This window comes from Pan paniscus, chromosome 8, assembly GCF_029289425.2.
Source record: "Pan paniscus chromosome 8, NHGRI_mPanPan1-v2.0_pri, whole genome shotgun sequence".
NCBI lineage: Eukaryota > Metazoa > Chordata > Mammalia > Primates > Hominidae > Pan > Pan paniscus.
In genome coordinates, this window is record NC_073257.2 from 67,187,787 (window position 1) to 67,214,014 (window position 26,228).

The following is a 26,228-nucleotide window of genomic DNA, read 5'->3' on the forward strand; positions in this document are numbered from 1 at the left end:
AGATGAAAGAACCTTCCATTGAAAGAAATTATCACCTAGGACTTATAGATAAGAGGAGAAGTCAATGCTTGACTTCAAACCTTCAAAAAACAGGCTAACTTCCTTGTTAGAAGCTAATATAGCTTGTGACTTTAAGTTGAAGCCAGTGTTCACTTACCACTCAGAAAATCCTAGGGCCCTTAAAAACTGGTTAAATCTACTCTGCCTGTGCTCTATAAACATAACAATGAAGCCTGGATGACAACACATCCTTCCACAGCATGGTTTACTGAATACTTTCAGCCCACTGTTGAGATCTACTTCACAGAAAAAAAAAATTTTAATATTCCTGCTTACTCACAATGTTCCTAGTAACTCAAGACCTCTGATGTGGATGTACAAGGAAGGAAATGTTATTTTCATGAATGCCAATGCAATATCCATTCTGCAGCCCATAAATCAAGGAGTAATTTTGGTATTCAAGATTTATTACTAAAAAATACATTTTATCAGACCATAGCTGCCATAGATAGTGATTCTTATAAGGAATCCGGGCAAAGTACGTTGAAAACCTTCTGGAATCACCATTCTAGATGCCATTAAGAATGTTCATGATTTATTGGAAGAGGTCAAAATGTCAACACCAACTGGAATTAGGAAGAACTTGATTCCAACTTCATGAATGACATTGAACAGTTCAAAACGTCAATGGAGGAAGTAACTGCAGATGTGGAAGAAATAGCAAGGGAACTAGAATTAGAAGCAGAGCTTGAAGAGGTGACTTAATTGCTGCCATCTTATATAAAACTTGAACAGATGACGAGTTGCTTCTAATGGATGAACAAAGAAAGTAGTTTCCTGAGATGGAAAATACTCTTGGTGAAGGTGCTGTGAACATCTTTAAAATTATAAGAAAGGATTGAGAATATTACATGTATTTAGTTGATAAAGCAATAGCAGACTTTGAGAGGATTGACTAATTTTGAAAGAAGTCCTGTTTTGGTTAAAATGCTATCAAACAGCATTGCATGCTACCAAGAAATATTTTTTGAAAGGAAGAATCAATCAATGCAGGAAACTTTATTTTCCCTTGAATATATGAAATTACCACAGTCACCCCAGCTTTTAGCAACTACACTCATCAGTGGGCAGCCATCAACATCAAGGTAATACCTTCCAATGACAAAAAGATTACAAATCACTGAAGTCTCAGATGATCATTAACATTTTTAACTATAAGGTATTTTCTAAATTAAAGAAGCTTTCTAGATATATGTTATGACACAGTTAATAGACTAAATTTTAGTATAAGCATAATTTTTATATGCACTGGGGAAAATTGTGCGTAACCTCTTTATTGCAATATTGACTTTATTTGGTCTGGAACCCTACACACAATATCTTCACAGTATACTTTTTCCCCCAAATATTTTACCACCTAATGAAAATAGCTACCTACAGAATAAAATGACAATTGTCTAATTTTCACAATACAAATGAAAAATACAAGTTCTGTGGTATTGGACCATGGATATGATGCATGTTATTTTTAACCAATTTACTTGCTAAAGAAAACCTCTCTGATGAATTATTTCCCTGAGGTAAATGTATCATTGAAATTTTCAATAATACAATGTCTTGCACTATTAAAGAGTGAATATCTAAAAGAAACAAATAACATATTAGTACTTATTAATTATATGAGCATATATGCACATACAAACTAGTTTGAGTAAAATATAAATATTTTAAAAATTCAATCACTTAGTTTGGGAGAGAAGTATTGAAGAGGGCATCTGTATTTTGCCCAATAGCCAAAACAGTTTATATAGTTTATATCCCTTCCATTACCAGCCCTTCCTCAATGGCATTCAATATTAATAGTTTCCTGTGAATTATACTAACAATTTTCTAAGCATTATATAAGAAGCAGAGCATATTGACAGCATTTATTTGTTCTGTGAGAGATAAAACAATGAAATAAGATTTAGAAATTCTCTTATTCTCTTTCTCTCTCTTTTTTTTTTTTTTTTTTTTTGTTGAAACGGAGTCTCGCTCTGTTGCGTAGGCTGGAGTGCAGTGGCATGATCTCAGCTCACTGCAACCTCTGCCTCCAAGGTTGAAGCCATCCTCCTGCCTCAGTCCCCCTCGTAGCTGGGATTACAGGCATGTGCCATCATGACGAGCTAATTTTTGTATTTTTAGTAGAGACGGGGTTTCGCCATGTTGTCCAGGCTGGTCTCAAACTCCTGACCTCAGGTGATCCACCTGCCTCGCCCTCCCAAAGTGCTGGGATTACAAGCATGAGCCACTGCACCCCGCCAAAAGTTCTCTCTTAAAGATCTAGTAATCAAGCAACTTTAGGAAAAATTATTTACAATGTGTTTACTATCTAGAAATACTTTGTTTCCTTGTCATGTGTACATAGTACTTTTTCCTGTTGTTATTTACAAATACAAATATGCAGATATTCCACAAGAAGACAGCCAGAGTGTATACGAGTTAATCAGCCTAGAACTGTCCTCCATTTCTATTTACCCTAGAAGCCTCATTCCATTGTTTCAACTTTGAGGAGATTCAAGAGATCTTCAAGACTTTGAAACCACAGTTATGAAAATATTCAAACTTTCTCTTTTTTTTGTATTCTTCTCTAAAATGGATATGATAATGGCACTTACATCATAGCCATGCTGTGAGCATAGACGAAATTATGTATTTATTTATATTTTTTCTTTAATTTTTAAGTTCTGGGACACATGTGCAGGGTGTGCAGGTTTGTTACATAGGTAAATGTGTGCCATGGTGGTGTGCTGCACAGATTAACCCATCACCCATGTATTAAGCCCAGCATCCATTAGATATTCTCCTTGATGCTCTCCCTCCCCCTACCCCACTCAGCAGGCACCAGTGTGTATTGTTCCCCTCCAAGTGTCTATGTGTCTCATAGTTCAGCTCTCACTTATATGTGAGATCATGCAGTGTTTGGTTGAAATTATTTATTTATAATTCTTCACCGAAATATTATTTTATTTGGAATTAATATAAATACTGCTTTGATTATAAAACTACATCCTAGCATCAAAACACCAAATGATGATTATGAAAAGTAAAATTTAAAAATGTTAACATTTGACATTTGCAATAAATGGGTTTGTGATTGAAAACCTTAGATTCAAATGTAGCTAGTTTAAACAACTTTACGTATGTTAGAATACAAGGTAAAGAGCAGACCACGTGCTGTTTGTGTGTGTGTGTGTGTGTGTGTGTGCTTATATGTGTGTGTGCTTGTATGTGTGTGTGTTTAGTCTTTATTTAGGTATAATGTTGGCATTCCTTAGAGATAGTACTAATAATTCATCATTTTCTCAATGTATATTTTATGTATGCTCTAGGCATTTTACTTGGAATATATCAAACATATTTTTACAAAAATTTCTGGTAAATATTACTAACTCAAGATTACACATGAGGGAGCTGAAGCTTACCCAGTTTAACTGACTTTTTAAATGATACTTAGAAATTAGAAAGATTTTATTCAAACTAAGAGCTATCTGGTTCTTAAAGACATTCATTATTCAATAAACATGAAATCAGACAATAATAACACATTTATTGTAATAAAATGATGTTATGGGAGTAGAGAAGCAGGCATTCTTAATATAAAATGATATAAAAATCTTTCTTAAAAGCCCTAAAACTGAATATTGGTTTATTTTCTTAAGGTAAAATATTTAATGTATATTAAATATATTAATATTTTAGTATAAGATATAGTTCATAATGAAATTCACATTCCTACATTATTATATATAACCAACATGAAAACTAACATATATTTCTATAAATCCATTAACAAATATTAACATATTGATCTTAATTTTATAGCTGTAGAATGTTAGTAGTGAATATTATAATGTCTTGGAGAAAAGTTTGCAGATAACTGTGATCATCATGATTTCTTAATGTTAACATTTTTCCATATTAGCTTCAAATCTCATTAAAAGTAAAAGAAAAAAAATTAGAGATTCGGCTAAAGTTTCAGTTCTTCCCTATCTACACTGTGATCACTACCTCACTAAAGTTAAATGTGTGAAGTAGATCTATGCATGTTTAGAACAAATTAAAATCCTGATTCAATATTTTTACACCCAGAGCCCTTATGAAATACCTTGCATACTACACCCATCATTATCATCATCAACAACAGCTAAAATAAAATGTGCACTGTGAATATTTCCCCGAACTACGATTTCCTTGGCTTCCTTAAGTCTCAGAGTTAAAGTCGCTAACTTGCTAATCAAAACTCCTATGGAGATGAGAGCCAGCTTTAACTTCTACAGCCCTTATGGCTCTAACATGATGATTCACAAATCTGTCTTCATAAAAGATTTTTCAGAGGAGTTTTTAAGCAATTTTGATGCCTCCCCACTCCATTCCTATAAGCAGATCAGTTAAATTAGGTGGTCTAATTAAATGTGCCTGCCAGAAAACTACAGCAAATACCATTCCTGATGGAGAAATTTAGAAGCATTCTTCTAACAATTGAGAAAAACAAAATGCTTATTATTGCCACTTTGTTTAAAACCCTAAAGTTGGTTCTAACCAAAGTAGTAAGAAAAGCAGTAAAGTGTAGGAAAGAAGGAACAAACTTTAATTTTCACTAAGGTTAAAAAAAAAACTTGTTCAAAATAATATATTTTTAGTTGGAATGAAAACTGACTTCTTATCTCACAGATTAAAATTGGATACAATAATCAAAATTCGTAATGATGGACCTAAATCAAAAGAAAATATATTAAATTATACATTTCCACATAAGGAATGAGAGAAGTGCATACTAGATTCTAGGAATATGTATGTTAAGTGGCATATATAAAGGAAAATTCTTAGTCTTTAATGGGATAAAGCATAGGATTTTTTAAAACTTGTATATGTAACATTTGATTGACTTCCTGTTGATGCCAAACAAATTACATTATGCCATCAATACTTTAAGCGAGTTGTATCTAAAGGAACAAAAGAATACTCCTGTAGGTTCTCTCCAATAATATTTTACATCTGAGATAAAATTTCCTCGGAGATTTCAGATGGATATACATAGGAAGGCTTGAATTTAAGCTCAGCATTGACTTCCAGCATCTTATCTGACTTTTAAAGGGCACTTACAAAGTGAGGAAGTAAGGTCTCTATGATCTGTGATGGTTTCATATGCCTTTGATACTTTTGGTTTTTCTCCAGGGTAAAAGGAGAACATAGTTCGGCAGCTTCATAGCAGGGGCGCTTTGAGGAATTACTCAGCGGGGCCAGTAGGAATTAAAGAGGAGTGACAGGCAGACCTGTTCTCCCCTCTGAAAGAATGAATGTAAGGGAATGCTTTTGCCTCTTCTCTACTTTAAGGCATATGAACAAGGTCTCTATAGAGTTTTTCAGAAGCGATATTTGGTTCATTTTCTATTTGAGTTCCAAGCTGTGAACATTGGGTAAATAGTTTAGTCTGTGCTTTTCTTTTTTTAATTAATAATTTGAGAGCTTTGCACATATTAGGGTGTAGAAATAGCATGAAGTTCCTCACTCTTGATTTAACAAAAAGACCTTTTGTTTTTTGCTCTTCTATATGTTGCCTCCTAAATTTGGATTCCTGATGCAAAGACTTCAAAGTTAATTTGCTAAGTGGGACATCACAATTAACACTGTGAATCATCCGTAGTTATAGATGATACTGTCTACCTCAAAAAACAGTGTACCTGGTATCTATTCAATATCATAAACGGATTAGGCTCTACCTCAATTTTTAAAGATTACATTGAATTAGATAATAAATTGAAATCATAGTCAATAGACTGATGGGGCTTTTTCACATATCTCTGTCTTAAAGCCAAAGTTTTAAGTATTAAAAATATATTTTTGTTTATAAGTGTTTTCTCAAAAGTGTTTTGAAGTAATGGGCAGGAATATTCCCATTTAAAGTTTAAATATTATATACAGTGCAGTAGTAATATATATTTGAAAATATCAGTATTGCCTAAATATAAGTGCCATGAGGGCAAATTTCTTTTGTTTTCTTCCCATCTATATTGTCAGAGTCCAGAAGAGTGCCTGGTTCCGAAGACTGTTCATTTGATAAATGCCTACATCTGCATTATTTAATACCAAATTCATATGATAGTATTTTATTTTAGCATGAAACAATAGCTTAAAAATAATAAGAAAAGAGAAGAATCTCATCTGTTATTAGTAATATATTTAAGAAATGGACTTTTAAGAATATCACATTTCCAGTGTTGTGAATAGATACAGTGAGCAATTGTTTTCATCTTTGAGCTAAAATAAAGTTTGCTTCATATAGCCTGTTAGAGTTTCCCATTGTTACCTTTTAAAGTAATATTAAAGGAGCCACTTTTTAAAGGATTTTCCCCCATAGTCTCATAAAGTCAGAAAATGTCTACTTCCCCACAGTTTTGTTCTTACTGTTTTCAAGGAGCCAGAAAGGGATTTTGAAAACTCCTTATTTAAAAACAGATGCAAAAATTAATTATATTTTTCTTTAAGCCTTCAAAGGACAATGAATAAAAGTAAATTTTATCACCCCTGGCCCCCACAAATCACTAGACATCCACATAAACAATCTATTAAATGAGGAATCTCGTTCTTTCTAATAATATGTTATATTTATATTTCAAAAACTTTACTTATAATGTTTTACTTAAAATGAATAATGGATATAAAATAGATTAAGAATCTGCTATTCAGTGATTATACTTAGTTTTCCATTTCATTACTTTACAGTCCAAATTTGATGCAAAGTCCACAAAAAATACCATTCAAAATAGACATGTCTTCTTGCTAATTAAAAATATAGCAACCCAAAGATCTCTTGGTACAGTCTTGGCAGTTAGTTCCATAAGAAGACGAAGACATTGCAAAGTGAATTAGTATGATGTACTGTCGCCATAGCCATAAACAGTCGGTTTTTATGTTTAACCAGATTATGAGGTTGAGAGCATTGCTGTCCACAGAGTGCATATAGTACATGCTAAGTTGACTTTATTTGTAATCTAGCTCAATTAGATACAAGGAAAACCATAGCAACCAAGCTGCAAGTGATGCTGTCAGAGGAATTCCCTCTGATATATTTTGTCTTCCCAAGTTGGAGTTGCAGACCTCAGAGAAAGTGGTTTTTTCTCTGGACCAAACCTTATCTTCCTATATGTAATCATCCAGGGAAAACTGAAGCTAACAGCTACTCTCTTGAATTTATTCTGGCTTATATTCAGAAACTAAACTATTGCCCTAAAAAGCACTTAAGCTTCACTTGATGAAAAGCTTTTGGATGGTTAAAATAAACATGTGTTTCAAAATATTACCTCCAAAAAAAGTAAAACCTATTTCAGAACTTCTATAAGTATACATTGTATGGCTTTCCAAAGAAAAGGAATTTTATAATACATTTTTACTGGATCCTTTGAATGAATGATTATTCTGGATGCATATTCTTAGAACATACCCTACGTATCCTAAAATCTAATTTAGTTCAGTTTGGAGAATTTCCTCCAGGTGACATGAAAGAGATAAATAATATCTCCAATTCAAGCTTTATACTTAGGTAGGAAGTATCTTGAAGTAAATATGACTAAGAACAATTCACCTTCATATTAATATATCTCACCAATAAAAAATACTTCCAGGTAAAAGGAAAGAGTAATGTATACCATATAGATTCCAGCAGTTTTATGTGCTATGAAACTTCATTACACTATAGAAATTCATTATTATTTACAATCTGGAAAGGAAATGATTTTAAAATACAATGGTACATATAATAACAAACATATCACTTTCAGAGTATTTTTCAGTCATGATTTTATTCAGCTATCAGTTAATAAAATTGATTGCCAGTTTTTCATATTCACAAATTCTAAAACGAAACCACAAACATTAAATTGGTTTTGTTGTGTGATAATTTTATATAATTTATATAAGTGGATAATGTGTAAGTTGTAGTCCTTATTGGTGGGAAATTATTTTATGTTTCAGCTTAATTTATTGTTTGGAGATAACATATTTATAAATAAAAAGAAAATGTAACATGGGGAATTTAGTTAACTCATTATGTGGACTACAGTGAGGTAATATCATGAGATTTATGTTTTTATGTGGCTCAAAACGGTACAACTGCACACTCAAATCAGTTTTACTGCAGCCGGGTATCAGAGTAACAAGAAAACAGTGGGAAAGGGTGTTCCAGTACCCTTTTTATGTATTTATTTTTGGTAGGTAGTAATCTTATATCTATAAAATTACCTTTGTTAGATAAGTAGTTTATATAGGAGATAAATTTAGTGCCTAGGGATAATTTCAAAAGAAAAGGCTATCAATGCTAATTGCAAAGAGAGACACATTAAATCAAATAATCACACAAATTCACATTCTACTTTATAATAAGATTTGAAGGAAAGCCAAACTTAAAGTAACACTGACTTTTCCAACTTCACTTAAAATAAAAAATCAAATGAAGACAAAAACATAGATTCATCATGAGCAGAATACTAAGATAGGGGTGTGTGTGTGTGTGTGTGTGTGTGTGTGTGCGCGCGCGCGCGCACCTGTGTGCATGTTCCTGACTTTCATCAATAGTTCTTAGACATATTTAAGCCCTCAGGACCAGATTCTCAAGAGTATAAATCTTTTCCATGCTGCAAATCAGTGTTGGGGCAGTGTTTAAAATCTCCAAACAGTTTCAAGAGAGAAACAGGCTTTAATGAGAATATGTGGGACTACAAAGAGACACACTGAAGTGAATAGCCAAATTGTTTGAAATGTCTTGAAAGTAATAGTTTTCTCAGTGTAATATGAATTTAAAATAAATATGATTCTATGTGCTCTGAGAACTAAAGCCAAATTCTTATTTGCATTTCAATTGAGTTATTTTACTATTTTCCATTTCAATGTTTTAAAAAATACATTAAAATGAGTCTTCAATTAGATATGAGGCTTAAAATGAAGTATTTCTCATGTGACTTTTTGTAAAATATCACCTCTAATTCTCCATTTCCTTCACTTTCTTTGTCCTAATAGTTTTAATAATTATACATATAACATTCATTTGTTAATTTAGTCTCTTCTCTCAAAGATTATCAGTCCCTGAAAGCACAGGTTTTGTTTGTTTAACTCACAGCTGTTGCCAGCAACCGATACAATAAATGAATGACTGATCTTGAAAATTAAATAATTAAATGACCAAAAATCAAGTTGTTTTGGTCATTACCACTGTTAGCAACAGTGGTAAAATGTACTAAACTAGCAGATATCCTATTCCTAGAAAAATTTCATCCTTGCAAGGGCTTCAAGAAGGGGGAAGGGAAACAAACGAGTTTGAATGCTTGACTGTCATGTGAAATCTTGATAGAGGTCATTTGAAAAAAAAATAAATTTTACCTCAGTATAATACTGCCACATCAAAATCATGCTCTATGAAACAAGTGATATTAGCATTAAAAGACTATAACTACTCCACTGGGCAGAAGGCAGAGGTTTAGAATTTTGCTAGCTTTGGTCACAAACAGATTAACAGGATGAAAACAGAATCTAGTAAAAAGCAAATAAAAAAAGAAAGGAACAAAATAAATAATAATTTAAAAAAGGTCATCCCCGATACTTCATAGCGGTATAGAACAACAAGTAGTAAACATAGTAATCAATATGAAAATAACATAATTTTAAGATGATCACAAACTCATCTGGACACCAAATATGTTCATATTTGGGTAACTATAAGACAGACATAGAGTTATTTCTGGAAATTGATTTTTCTTCTCACTATTCCATACATACTGAAGCTTGACAGTAGGGTTCTATGAGAAAAAACTCTGAGAACACAATAAAGGCCAAGTTCCTACATATAGGAAGAAAGAGATCTTAAGGACATGATAGGGATAAATAAAATGTGAATACACTTTTTTCTCTTCCTGGCTTGCAAGGATGCACCCAGTTACGCTTTCCTTATTAAATTTTCAACAGTTCAGGGTATTTGAGAGAGATGCTTAACTTCACCTAAACATACCCAACAAAACAACAAATAGACATACACAATCTCTCTCACTGTTTTTCTCTCTCTCTCTCTTCCCCTGCCCTCAATTTAATTTAATAAGAATTTATTTTCAGAATAAATAATTCAATGACTTACATTCTTTAGCATTGTTTTTGTATATCACAAATATAGAGACAGATTATTACATCAAAAGTTAATGGCAGTAGGTTCAAAGATCTACGGAAATGAGACATTTAATTTATAGTTAATAATAGGAAAATATTTAATCCTCTAAGAGCAGGAGACTGATCTCTTTCATTTTTTGAAAACGAATTTTCCACCATCCAGAGAAACACTTCTTAAATTGACTTGTAAACTTACAGAGATAAAAGACTTTTTGGCGTTTCTCATTAAATGTCTAATACCTGAATTAAGAGAAATATCAAACTCCTGTTTTTAGAGTTTGCACCAGAAAACACACCTAAGAATTATTAGCTATTTTGCAATAACTTAGTTGCCTTAAGAATGATCTAGTTATTGTTCAGGCGCAGTGGCTCATGCCTGTAATCCCAGCACTTTGGGAGGCCAAGGTGCACAGATCACTTGAGGTCAGGAGTTTGAGACCAGCCTGGCCAACGTGGTAAAACCACGTCTCTACCGAAACTACAAAAATTAGGCGGGTGTGGTGGCACATGTCTGTAATCCTAGCTACTCGGGAGGCCTTGGCAGGAGAATTGCTTGAACCCCAAAGGAGGAGGTCGCAATGAGTGGAGAAGGAGCCAGCCTAGGCGACAGAGCCAGACTCCATCTCAATAAAAGAAAGAATGATCTAGCTATTATTTTTGCCAGGTTTCCTTTCTCTGTGTTCAGTTTACTTTGGAAAAACAGATTTTGAAAGGCAATAAATAGGCTTTTGCCATTTCTGTTCACATTTTTAGAAATGTGGACATAACACGCAACTCTGTGTATATTAAATTGTGAGTTTTGTGTGTACACAAACATACAATCTTGAATAAGGATCTTTTAAATGTCTATTCTTTTAAAAATTACAGATGTTCTTTTTATTGCATGTGTTAGTTTGGGATAGCAAAGAACTAACAAAATTCCCCAAGGACTATTCAAGAAAGGATGGGACAGAGCTCAACCAAGAGCACTACCTGTTTTTGATTGAAAGGAAGCAGATAACTAGAGTTAAGCAGAAAGTCAATTAGGGCACCACTTCCTTTGCACTTCTGGATTGAATCCAATTCTGTTGAAATATCTAAAATTGATAAATCAAAAGTCTCTGTGTTTGTTTTACTCTCCTTGGATCTTTTTAGAGCACCTCACATCAACAGATCCTTACAATTATTAATGAAGTCACATGAAAATTTCCATGATGAAGAGATGCCTTTTGAAAATATACATATTTATAGTATTTATTTTGTATAGCTGTATATAAACAAACTTGATATAGACACAATGTTTAAGTGAAGTTTATGAGTTGAGATTCTAAGTGATTATATCCCTTTCTCACCCTAAATTAACTGATTCATATGCAAATTCATTATAATCAAATTTTATCATTCTATTGACAACATCATTTTAACAATATAGGAAGAAATTATTATAAAGAAAATCATAAAAATTTAAAACCAGGTCAAAAGAGTAATGCAAAGTATTTTTAAATTAAATGAGAATAAATTATAAACTATTCTCTATTAGACATAATTAAGAAGAAATGCATTTTTTGAAAATTAATAGGTGTTTCATTTGAATATTCACAATGCTTACCATGCAATGCTATTAAAAACTGGTGGATTTCATATACAAGAATAAAAGGCTGACCTTTTCTCTTTTAGGTTTCACAGTCTTAGTCCTTTCTTCAGTGAGATAGTTAATTATAGGAAAAGAAAATAAAACTATACATATTCCAGGCAAAATGATAACTTATTTCCATTCAACAATGAAAAACAAATAATTTCTATCTTGTACATCTTTTACAATTTCCAACTAGATGTCATATTCTGCTCTCCCACAATCAAAGTTTGGTATTCAAGAATTCCCTTTAGGAACTTTTGCTGATGTCTCTGACTCTAAAGGCGGTCCACAATGAGTATTTTTTAAATAGCTTTGTTGAGTCTTAATTGTTATACAGTATATTTCACATATGTAAAGCATACAATTTGACAAGCTTAACGTATGTAAACATGAAACAACCATTACAATCAAGATAAAGGACGTTATGTATCACCCCCAGAAGTTTCCTCGGGCTTTGTTAAACCTTTTCCTTCTCCTACTCTTCTCTGCTTTTGCCATTCCAGACATTCACTAATCTCCTTTCTGTCACAATAGTTTGGGATTTCTAGACTTACATATTTGTGGGCTCATAGAGCATGTACTGTTATTTTTGTCTGACTTTATTCACTCAGCCTGATTATTTTTAGATTTATCCGTGTGGTTGGGTATATCAATATTTCTTTTCCCTGAATTATGAATATTCCAATGCACTGATGTACTACAATTTATATATGTATATACACATCTAGCTCTTGGTGGACATTTTGGTTTTATTATTTTGGTGCTATTACAAATCAAACTAGTGTGAACATTCATGTGTAAATCTTTGCATACACTTATGCTTTTTATTTTAGGTAAACACTTAGGATGGATTGGCAGGTTATTATGGTGGGCATAAGTTTAATGATTTTAAGAAACTGCCAAGCTGATTTCCAAAAAAATTGTGTAATTTTAGTAGTTTTAGAAATTCTAATAGATGTGTGGTGGTATATCATTGTGGTTTTAATTTGTATTTCCTTAATGATGTTCAGCACATTTTCATGTTGTTTTTTTTTCAGTACACATTTTGGGGTTAAGTGCGTGTTCATTTTTTCTTTTTTTTTTTTAAGTGGGCTATTTTATTACTTAGTTTTGAGTTTTTGTACATGCTAAATGATATATGTCTTTTACAGATATGTTATTTGGAAAAAACTTTCTCCCAGACTGTGGTTTGACTTGAATTCTTTTAATTGTATTGTGAGAATACAATTAGAAATTGGTCTATCTCGTTAAATGTTCCATGAGGTGCATTTGACACACACAATGTGTTATTAATGATGTCTCCACTAGGCCATATATATGAGCATAACAATATTACAGGCCAAAACCAAGTTATGTGTAATATGCATCAGTGACCTGGCTCATTGAAGAATTGATGACTCCCAAAATTTAAAAACCTCCTATTTTTACTATTTAGTACAGTTAATTGGTAGCAAAGTAAAACTGCAGAATAATGAACCTTGATGTGAGAAAGACCTTTGTGCATTATTAGTTCTCTTAATCATGTATAACTTTGTGTACTTTCCTCACATGCATAGAAGGGGAAATACTGTTTTATGGATTGTTAGGGGGACTGAATAGTATAGTCTCTGAGTAAGTAATTAGCACATTCTAGGTGCTTCCTTATTATCAATAGCATAATGACAAGGAAATTAAAAATTCAACCTTTCCCCAAACACGCGCACACAACAGAATACTTCATATAAGAAAATAAAGGTCAGAAAGATGTAAATTGTTAAGTATTTTGAATAGCTAATTGTGGAGATCTATATATATATATATATGATCTATATATACAAAATTAGGATAGTACAGAGGCTCTTTAATTCTCTCTGCATATGAAAAAGAAGCCTGATAAATCCACACATGAAAAAGTCTTCTTGGTCTATATTATGACTACTTGAGGACCCTCAAGAACTCCACGAATTCTGAGATGATACTTTATCTATAATAATGTAGGTCATAAAAATGATTCTAATACATTTGAGAGGCAGATATGAGGGACAACAAGGTTTTTAATATATTAAATATGTTGAATTAATCATTCTTACATTCTTTAAAGGGAATGTGATATAAATAATCACTTTTTTATTGTGAGAATAACCCTAAAATCTCAAACACCATTTATAAATGAGAGGGCAAAGTACTTCCTTACCAAATATCACAGCACCCATAGTATCTTGAAATAAAATTAGAGAAACATTAGCCATTGAGAAAAAGTCACATAATTGTACCCTTTTATTTATTAAATGATAAAGTGGAAAATACAGAAATGTTGGGCTTTGCACACTGTTTAGATTGAGATAATACATTTCTTAGATAAATGTGCCCTATATTCCCATATTGCACATACAGAGATCAACTGTGTCTGGCTTTTGAAGTGAGAAGATCACTTTAATGAACTTAGATGATATGATAGGTGACTATGAATCCTTAATAAATAACTTCAAAATAAAATAATGTTCCCCATCATCACGAGTGTGGATAAAGATGTAGCTGTAATGGCTTTGCATAAATAAGTGTAAAAGAGGAAAGCTGATACAACTCTAAACAGACATGTTTAAGAAGTATGATTAAGTCCCTGGGATTCCAAAAATATTCTAACATTATAAGATACATCAATGAGTTTAATGTCCATTTTGGCAAGCAAAAACAAAGCAAAAAGATAAATGTAAATAAAATATAAAATGTAATAAAGAATATAACTATGCCGTAGTGCTTAAGTCTACAGATGGCAATTTCTACTTAACACATACTATGTGAGATTTTTGCTTGTTATTATGAGAATGGGGAAAACATTAGAGAAGAGAAAGGCTTTGAGGTCCCATGTGCTTCCCAGCTTAATTCTTTTAGGCTCCATGTTTGACCTTCACAGATCCTCATGAAGGTAAGGACAGAATAACAAAACACAAGAGATCATTAGCTGGGTAGAGTATAACACATCACTTGGGATACCATTTGTCTTTATCCATCAAAAATATTTATTATTTTTCAGCTTCCTACAGAATATGTAGTGGTAGGCCTGGCACATGTCATCATCCAAACTGAGTATAATTTTCTTGACTTTGGTACTTGCAACCATCTGCATAAAATATATTGCAACTCATCTAGACCTAAAGTTGTCCTCTTTCTCTGAAAAACTACAGCTGCTGTAATTCAATCTTCAATAAAAGACATAAACTCATGCTTAATTGTACATATACATAATATAAAGATATTGCATCACACTCAAAAGGATGAGCAAGTCAAGGAAAGAAGGGGGTCATATTGAGAAAAATAATATCAGAAAAGGGAACCTTATCTCATGTTGGAAATGAGTGGTCCTTTTGACACCGATGCACCATAGGAAATAGAGGACATGGTTGAGAAATACGTTATCAATGTTCTAAACAAAATTCAAAAGGCAACTGAAAATTAGGAGTTTTTTCATGTCTTTTGGGTGCCAGACCATCATGTCTATTCTATTCAGATCATTAGACAGTCTGGAAAAGATTGGAATATCTTTAGAGGAAATGCTGAGAGAAAAAATAGGCAAATTCTATCTTCTAACATACATTATCCTAATATGTGAGTCAGTAGCCTTGTGAGCAAGGCCACTGTATTGGGAGAGCATTTTCTGGCCTTCAGACCTACTTTAGCGCAAAAGCAACATAGGATTCAGATCTAGCGATCTCTCCTGAGATTATTACAGTTTCTATGTCCGATCAATAGTGAGAGGATGGTGAATAAAAGTGTGGTCTCTGCTTCTAGCCTACAACATTTGTGAGAAGAAAACTTAGATAAAAGAGTGATATATTCAGAGAGAGGTGTTTTGGTATGTAAGATAGGTAAATGCCAAAGGCAGAGTATGGTCTCTTGCCTTCACATGCCTTTGAGAATTCTGAAAGCCTCATCAAAGTAAACTTTGTAGTTTATTATTGTCAAAAAGAGGAGCACTCTGAATTCTAAGCTTTATTAGCAGTCATTAGTTCTTACGTGTTGTACACATCATCTTAGCAGAGAATTTAGCTAATAAGTGGACCAAAACAGGTATTTGTAGCAAGGACAGGTGGTTTTGAAGAAGGCTGTAGAATGTGCCTCATTTTTTTTTACAGCCAGCAGGATTCAAATTCAGACTTCATCACAGTGCAAAGTGCTGGTCACTACTGTGCCCTAATCAAGGTCACAAATCATGTAGAGACTCTGACTTCAGATGTAAAGGTCTGGGGGAACAAGGAATGTCATATCAAAGAATAAAAGAGGCAGAGGGCATAGTTCTTAACACATTTTTATTTATATGATCATGAGGACTTTCTGAGTTATACAATACCTGACACTTCTTGTTCCTCACCCCACATACATACACCCCCAGACACTACTTTAGTGAGAGAATTTGGAGGAAACATTGGCAACACCAAAAGACTGAGCATTTTTTATTCAAAAGAGACCAAATAATGCACAGGTCGATCAATTATATAATTGGATTTATTTATTTCTCCTCCCTAGCTAACAAGAATATGGAGGCTCCTGTTGTAGGCTGGATTAGTTACAGTTTAAGTAAAATAAATTTTACTTTCTCAGTAGATCAAATATTTAATTTTGTCAATAAATTAGTGTGATCTAACTGTAAGAATAATGTGAAGTCATTTCCTTGAAGACAAGGAAAAATATTTTAAAATTAAAAGCTATCAAAAACAGCAGTGAATAACAGGTAAAAGAAGAAACACAGTATCTAGTAAAGTAAAAAAATGCAAAAAAATTCTCACAAATCAAAAGAAAAGAGTAAAGAGTAACCAATAATTAAACAAAAAACATTGAGATGCATGGAGAATTTATCTGGAATATTCTGTCACCAAATTAGGGAAATTAATGAAAAAAAGAGTGATTATAAACCAATAATTAAACAAACAACATTGAGATGCATGGAGGATTGATCTGGAATATTCCATCACTGAATTAGAGAGATTAATTGAAAAAAATAAATGAGAATGGAAATAATAATAATTTTTCTTTTTTTTTTTTTTTAAGATGGAGTTTCACTCTTGTCACCCAAGCTGAAGTGCAATGGATCTTGGCTCACTGCAGCCTCTGCCCCCCAGGTTCAAGCAATTCTCTTGCCTCAGCCTTCTGAGTAGCTGAGTTTACAGGTACCTGCCACCACACCTATTTCTAAAAGATATTTTTCCTCAATTTAAAGGAAATCACATTTTAAAAATTTCATTTCCAGGCAAACTTAATGAGAAATGTAACATAATACATCTCCTCCTGGACTTTTCAAACATTCATGACAAGGAAATATAGAAGATTGAGAGGGAAAATCATCCAAAGATATTGGAATTAGATTGACACTTAAACTATCTACATTATTAGACACTGGGGTATATTAGGTGGCCCTCAGCTTGAAAACTTTCAGCTTAAAATTTTTGTTCCAGCAAATATGTTACATGTGTTCATAGTAAATAGGAATTTTGAAATACACAAAAAAGAAATTTTTAAAAAATTCTAAAAAATACACTAAAAACCAAAAATGATAATTAATACGCAGATTTTTAAAAATATGAAATATGTATTATAATGCACTGAAAATGAGAAATTTAACCATAAATATTTATGTGATTACCATTGATTGAATATACAATTTATTAAGCATTTGCTAAGTGCCATTTAGCTAAATATTTTAACTAAAATAATATATTTAATCTGTAAATTATTTGTGTGAGGTAAGTCCTCACCCCAACTATTATCTCCATATTCTCACTGATGATTTAATGATGCTAATAAAGTAACTTGTCCTTGAGCAGAATAACTTACTTGGTTAGTGTGTATGTGTTTCGGGTGTGGGGGTGCATTTCCATGAGAAAGCATATAAATATTATTTAAAAATTAAAACAATAAAATTTTAACCCGAGATTAAATTAAATTAACAAATACTGAAAAAGAGTTGGGTATGTAAACATTCTCTATTCCTCATTTTACAAAATAAAGAGTAATAATTTCCCAGATTACATAAAATATAATAATTCATACTTATAACAGATAAAACTGTTATAGAATTTCTGAATTATTTATACGACAGCTCTAAACAAGTGATGGAATTAAAGCTTGTTCTTCACAGGTTCTTAGAATGTGACTATAGGGAGAAGAAAATCAGTTATTAAATTCTAGATGAGTTACATTGTGGATAGGTCAAACATTTCTCTCACTGTAGCCTTGCTTGTCTAATCATCTGATCACTGGAAAAGCAGCGTTTATACAGTCTGTAATCTGTTTGCTTGCTGTTTATAATAATACACATATTATAATACATTATCAATTAATTTCTTGAAACTTTTGCTAAGCAGGTACATATGACATGATCATTTTACTTATTTGAATTCAGAAGTGTTTTTGTTTTGTGTCTCTTGTCCCATAGAAACATAGCCCATCTCACCAGAAACTTGTCATCTAGCTGGAGAGACAACACTAATACAATGTATTGTCAATGGACAACAAAGTGCATTCATAAAGCAATATATTGTTCAGTGCTATTAGAAGACAAGGGGTTTATAATCTGTGGTTACTTATAGAGTATACATGATGAGGGTAAAACACACTTCAGGTTAGCAAGGCTATATAATGTTTAGGGAAGAATTTAGCAGTCATGCTTGAAGAAAGCCTTAAGTGATAGCATAGGTAGAGAGGCATACAGAAATTATTTTATGAACCATCTAAGCCAAAACAAAAGTAATGTGGGCTAGCCAGACTTAGAAATAGAGGATACAGCACAGGAAAGAAGAGATACAAAATTAAGAGGTTATTCAGATTGACCTGAAAGTTGAACTCCAAATTGGAAACATTTTGTAGTTCAAATATCAGTTATTTGATTGTCTATACATGTAACAAGCACAATGTTGAAAGTGACTTTTATTTCTGTGTTAAAAATTCAGTTATTCCTATGGCCAACCAGAAAGAAACCAAAGGTCATAAAGAAATAAAAATGGCATGTGAATGAAGGAAGTCTGTTTATTATAGAGCATTACAAAAATAGGAGAGATAGAATTAGCCAAAGCAGGCACCTTCTGCTTGCTTAATGTCCTTTGGGCCTGTATATAAATAGTGAATGTTAAATATTCTAAAACACTCTGGAAGCCTGCCTTACCAGCACTGATTAAAAGAACTGAATACCATATGTAACCAACAGATTTCCTTTTCGTTTATCTGCTACTGAGAATACTAAATATTTTCTTATCTCCATCACTCTTAGAAGTTCTCTTGCAACGTGCCTATCTATACATATTCATCACTCTGACAGCAGAATCAAGAATAAAAATTCAGATAAGAAAGCATGATGTTCATTCTTTTATCTTTTAAATATGGGACATACATAAAAATAGATATTTGAAGACAGCTTCTTAGAATGAACAATAAAAATAACTACAGTGTATCCTCATTTTACCCTGATAAAAGTAGAACAATGGCACATACCAATCATTTGGATTGTGGCTACTCATAATTCCTCTTCTCCTAAAAGTCAACCATGAAGGGCCCATCTATAAGAAATCCTAGATTTACTGCCTCAGGGATTATACTTCTACAGATTACTCCTAGCCTACTACCACTCAGGCAGTAGGAAGAATGATCTAAGCACTCAGGTTGAAGACTTTGGAAGTCATAGCAATTCTTGAGCTGAATGTCTGGGTGAGGCTTCATTGTACTATACTCAGACAAATACCTCAAAGACAAGAGATAAGTTTAATATTTGAAAAACTTATTCCATCACTACTGTATTTTTACACTTTCTGTTCTCTGAATAACAGCTTAGAGAAGAGGATTTTGCCCCCTTTGCACTGTTGTCTCATTTGTCAGAGGCCAGAAAGATTCTTTTAGTAATTTAACTATATGATGCCAACTAATAATACTCCTAAAAGAGGCAAGAAATTTCCTCTGCAAAACATTATTTTGTTTAATTTGGGATGTTTTTATTGCAATTTGTCTTTCTGTTTTGGTTACTGATATTTTGGGAACCAAAGAAACAATAGTTCTTATTATTTTGAGGTATATATCACTAAAAAGAACAAGCTGAATCAGTCAAGGTATTTTTTAGCCATACACGTTAGTCTACTTTTCTTTTAAAATTTATTTGGCTATTGGTGATACTATAGTTGAAAAATAGCTAAGGGTATCTAAGGGTATTTTTTTTTTTTGAGATGGAGTCTTGCTCTGTTGCCCAGGCTAGAGTGCAGTGGCACTACCTCGGCTCACCACAACCTCCGCCTCCCAGGTTCAAGCGATTCTCCTGCCTCATCCTCCCGAGTAGCCAGGACTAGAGGTACGTGTCACCACAGCCAGCTAATTTTTGTATTTTTAATAGAGACAGGGTTTCACTATGTTGGCCAGGCTGGTCTCGAACTCCTGGCCTTGTGATCCACCCACATTTGCCTCCCAAAGTGCTGGGATTGCAAGGGTTAGCCACCACGCCCAGGAGTATTTTTAAAGAAACAAAGTAGGTAAACATAAATGCAAATCAGTTATTTTTTATTTAACTTTCAATTTTATTTTACTATAGTCAATTAGAAACCTGCATTGAAAGTATAATCATAAAGCATTCACATCTAATTTTGCCTCCTTCAAAAACTAGAGTAGAAACAACTGAGATATACGAGTTTGAAAATATTCCAAATTCTTCTATCCAGCTGTTGACTTTTCTGAAAGTTCTGGTGAGAATATAAGAATGAAAACATGACTGAAATAAGGAACTACAATGCTTCTTTCTTGATTTATTCCCTAGATTAAGGTGCAACTGAATTTCCCAGCCAAAAAAAAAAAAAAAAAAAGCTTAGCTCCATGAACTAGATTTTTACTTGTAATATGAATGCCAAGTCATGCCAATAAGATGTTTTTTTAAAAAATGTTTCTTCTCCTTAAGTTTTCCTAAAAGCCAGGGCCTTGAAGATTGACATTTACTTTTCAGATTTTAATATTTCTGCACTTTCTTCCTTCCTTTTAGCAACCACTCAGGCAGAACAACATTGGTTACAAGAGTCTCTTCGAAGAGAAAAGAGCCACAAATAAGTGAATTGGCATATCCAAATGCTTTTGTTGTTAAATGCAATATTTTCCCCTAATAATATACAAAGTAAAAAAAAAACAGTGTTTCTAATATTAAAATCTCAGGTAATAAGTTAATTCAATTTAATATTAGGTGCTTTTATGTGACTCCAATAAGCAATTACATATTGAGAATAAAGAGCCATACACATATATTTTAAAAAGAACTCTTTCAGGGTCTTACTATAACCCAAATTCAGATTTTAGATTTTATGTTTTTCCAAATATTGATTACTTCATACTTTCCCATGGTCTTGCTCCTGTGGCTGTTGGATTTGGACAAATGTTTCTACATGAGTTACATTCTGTATATGAATTGCTGCATGACAGTTGCCACATAATATGTTGGCAAGAAAGTCTTTGTTGGATGGCAAATAAATTAAGCAAAACAAACATTTGCATTCTGCTTCAAACAATTAATACTGTACTTGAATAAACCAGCAAATAGTGGACATCTCTATACAAGTGGGTTTTCAATAAAGGGAAAGAACAATCGCAACGTAATTGCAACATATCGATGATAGTTGTAACTTGAATTAAAAAATCAACACTCTACTTATGATTCTCTTTTGAGATACAGCTCTTAGTTTGTAAACCGTTGACATGAAATTTTAAACATATACTTGAATATTAAATAAAACATAGCATACCTTATTTGCAGGTCTTTGGAATGGTATTTCGAAACATGACAATGCAAATTCCTGTAAATAAAAAGAACTTATTCAGTCAAAGGCATTTTCTAATTTGAATCGAAACAACAATTATGTATTATTTAAAAGAAAACTATTTGTTAACTACTAAGTATTTCTTTATAACTTCTGGTGTTTACATATTTTGTAGCTTGTTTTATATGTTCTTACAGCCAGAAACAAATGTAATGTATGTGTGTACCATTAGAAATGTGTTAATTCTACTTAAATTTTGTATTCACAAAATGTTTTATCTTTAAGTGCTTTTAGATTCAGATATTAGATCATTTTGGAAACTAAGTTTTCAAATTTCACAAGCAGTATGGAAATAATGCATAAGGCATATTGTGTTTGGATTTGATATGCTAGATATTTTACCTAAAACTGAACAATAAATATAACTGAATATATTTGATGATTACACCTGGGTATTAAAATAGCTTATGAAAAAATCCTTCTTTCTGTATAATATAGTTTGGATATCCCCTCCAAATCTCATGTTGAGATGTAATCTCCAGTGTTAGAGGTGGGGCCTGATGAGAGGTATTTGAGTCATGAGGAAAGATCCCTCATGGCCTGGTGCTGTCCTGGTGACTGTGAGTTCTCGCGATGTCTGGTTGTTTAAAAGTGTGTGAGGCCTCCTCAGAAGCAGATGCTGGCACAATGCTTCCTGTACAGACTGCAGAACCATGAGCCAATTAAACCTCTTTTCTTAAAAATTAGCCAGTCTCAGGTATTTCTTTATAGCAATGCAAGAACAACCTAACACATAGTACATATATTTAATATGTTCATTTATTTAAAAATGGAAGAAGGATATATTTCACACTGTAATATTTTGAAGAATATCATAATAAAGTTTTGGACAAAATAATACAATAATAAACTAGGGTTATTTTCATATCTTGAAAAAACTGTAATTTATTATGTTGGCTTTGAGACAAGATATCTAAGTTAATATTTAAGAGAAGATAATTAAGGAATATTCCAGGATGATAATCACACTATATTTTATTTATATTTCCCAGATTTTTCAGCAACTCTTTCTCTCAATAAGATAAAGATATAATCCATTGTATCATTTTTCTAGCCAATAAATACCTAGTTAAGTACTTATTGGAATACTGAATTTTCTATCCAATAAATACCTAGTTCAGTATTGTTCTAACGAGTATTTATTTACTCCCTGGAATGAGGCAGACTCCTATGAAAGCACTTTCCATTTTAAAATGTAGTCCCAAGGAAAACAGTACAAGAAACATTTTGAATCCTGAATATATAGAAAGCATGTAGCATGAAAGATTCTAGTTCTAACCATAGTTTCAGTATAACATGTCCATTTAAAAAATACAAAACTGGTAAATTAAAAGAGTAGATGTATATTTGTTAATGCTAAGTGTTTTACTACAAAAGCGAAATCATATATGGTACAATAAGAGACAAAGGTACAAAATCATAGAAGAGGAAGGAAACTTGGAGATCATGGAGACTGAACTCCATTTTTCTGCAAGATAGAGTCTTGCTTAAGTCATGCAGCACATTCATAACAAGCCTGGAATTGGAAGCTATCATAAAAGTAACGATTGCCATTTAAAAAAAGTATTATTACACGAAAAGAAATTCAGCTGTATGAAGTTCCTGTAAATAATTCACTTGCTGGATGTAGAGTATTTATTTGTGGAAATTAGATGAATATAAAGTGGATCTAAGTTATATCCTAATACATTAAGATGATGCAAATAACTGATGCTGAAATAGTTTATCCTTAAGGTATTTTTTAATTCATTAATTTTTATCTTAATATTTCAAATTTTATTATTTATCACAAGGATACGAAAGCAAATATCTATTTAAATGGTGCTTGCTTTCTTTTTCAGCTGTTTCTAAGAGTGAGAAAATAAATTTATAAAGTTTATAAATTATCACAGGAATGGTTTTATTTTTACTTCATGATCATGATTAAAGATAATTCCCCTCCCATCCCCTCCCCTTCCCTTCCCTTCCGTAATTTTCTTTTCTGTTTTTTGAGACGGAGTCTCACCCTGTGGCCCAGGCTGGAGTGCAATGGTGCGATCTTGGCTTACTGTAACCGCCGCCTCCCGGGTTCAAGCAATTGTCCTGCCTCAGCCTCCCAGGTAGCTGGGACTGCAGGTGCCCACCACCAGGCCTGGCTAATTTTTTGTATTTTTAGTAGAGATGGGTTTCACCGTATTAGCTAAGATGGTCTCAAACTTCTGACGTTGTGATCCGCCCGCCTCGGCCTCCCAAAGTGCTAGGATTATAAGCATGAGCCACCGTGCCCGACCAAAGATGATATCTTTCTATTTGTATTACTCTTATAACTTTCTAACAAAGGAATGACATATTTTTCAAATATGTATTTCAGTAGAAAATAATTTTTAGAGTTGCTTAAAATTTGCTGTGCATTCCAATAATAAAGTGCTTTTTTAAAAAAAGACATTTAATCAAAGCCTCCCTAAAATGTTTCTCAATTGTAACAATTAGTATTCTTTATCTGCCTATGCAATTAACTGTAAGAAAAAAAATTAAAACATATACACCCACAAAAGATTGACTGTGTTGTTGTCACTAATTGTTTAAATATTTTACTTACTTATTTAAGGCATGTTCAAACTTATTGATCACTATATATCAGGTGTATCTGCCATCTTCCTAGACAACTGGAATATATCAGTAAACACATTTTTAAAAGTCTTTTACTTCGGCACTTACTTGGCAGCAATACCCAGGAAATAAACAATGTGCAACACAAATAAAACAAGTAAATTATATATAATATTCGAACGTGATAATTTTAAGGGGAAAATTGTCAGTGTAAAAAAAGAAGGTTGTGAGTAGGGTGGCTGAAACTTATAATATTTAATAAACAGGGCAGATTGAAGGAGATTTGAGCAAAATCTTAAATAATCCTTGTTGATTTTATCTAAAGTTTAGGATAAAGTTTGTTAGTATTTAGTTAAGGTGGTAACTGAATAAATGATAAAAGTTAAACTTGTTTGCATTTCAAAAGGAAGAAATTAATTTCAATCCATAACTTTTACAAATAAAAATTGCATTCTACAGATTTATTCAGGAATGCCTTTGACATTAAAAGCATTGCTATGATTTGGTTTTTTAACACAAACATCACCAAGATATATTCCAATTTGCTTAAACAAAAAGTTTATATATGACAATGTATAAATGGCAACAATACCTTGTTCTAGATATGAATTTCACTACTGAATAGGAGCATAGTGTGGAAATTAACCTTCAGCGACCCAGTTTATGTCTCAGTTTCAATGTAGTAAACTTGTCACAAAATATTTTAGTTTCAGAATAAGCAAACCAAGCTACCAAAAAGCTCCTCCCTTTATCTTGTAATTAGAGTATTATGATAGTATTGGTCAACAGGCAATGTTCAGATTGCTTTAGGAATTAATTATTAAAAGATGCAGCACTAGATTTTCACATTTAGGATATCATTTGTGCTCTAGACCTTGTGATAACAATAACCAAGTGAATATTAAAATAGAACAAAGCAGCCAGGTGTGGTGGCTCGTGCCTGCAATCCCAACATTTTGGAAGGCCGAGGCAGGTGCATCACTTGAGCTCAGAAGTTAAAGACCAGCCTGGGCAACAAAGTAAGACCCCCCTCCACCATCTCTACAGAAAATTAGCCTGGTGTGGTGGCGTCTGTATGCCAGCTACTCAGGAGCCTGAGGTGGAAGGATCGCTTGAGCTTGGGAAGTGGAGGTTGCAGTGAGCTGAATGACAGAGTGAGACCCTGTCTCAAAAATAAATAAATGAATAAAATAAAATAGGACAAAGCTAGTGCATTAAGGTTACAGTTTTCTGGAACTGCTTAATTGGTACAATTTTATTGCAGAACCTCATCAACCAGTGTCAAGTCTCTATGAAATATATGTAATATTGCTTTTGAATGTAGATTTTGGTGTTTATAAGACACAGATAATTTTATCATCTGGTGGCAATATACATGCTAATAATATGATTTATTCACGAATTTGCCTTATATTTTAGCAACTGACATACACACATATATTTATTTCATGACCACATTATTTTAGAGATTTACTCCTACCTTAAATAAATGTCATTTTTTTCTAACATGTAGTCAATGTAATTTACCTGGCACCTACATAGATAGTATTATGTAGTCCTTATATGACTCATATTATAATCCATTACTTCTATAGAAAAACCTCACTGAAAATGACTTGATAATGCTTGTGAATATATAGTTAAGATCCCTATTGCCTGTTTTAATAAATCAGTTTGAGGAAATAAAAGTGAAACATTTGTAGTCATTTATTTCAAAAGTTCTAGGAATAAATCCTATAAAATATATTTGGGAGATAACCTAATTATTATGGAATGCATTCATTTCTTCTCATCAGAAAATCATAATTTTATAACTGTGCATCTGAAGGTCTTCTATATAAATATTTATTAAGCAAATTTACCAAATATTCATATTGATAAATTCCATTCAAATGATTTTTTTTGCAATGTTACAGGACCCGTTCTTCCAAAAGCTCATGAAATCACAGCTTCAAATTCACCAGTAGTTTAATGTAACTGAAACAAGCAAACAAACAAATGACTGTCTCATTTATATTCAAAGA

The 26,228-nt window shown here is 32.5% G+C and overlaps 1 protein-coding gene across 1 annotated transcript in view; it reads right to left on the bottom strand.

Moving 5' to 3' along the window:
• Window positions 1-26,228, bottom strand: part of PCDH15 (protocadherin related 15) — a 1,779,889-nt gene that overhangs the window by 1,066,552 nt on the left and 687,109 nt on the right. The window contains exon 4 of the mRNA XM_055092816.2: window positions 21,541-21,591. The gene's annotated coding sequence lies outside the window, so the exon portion shown is untranslated. The remainder of the gene's footprint in view (window positions 1-21,540; window positions 21,592-26,228) is intronic.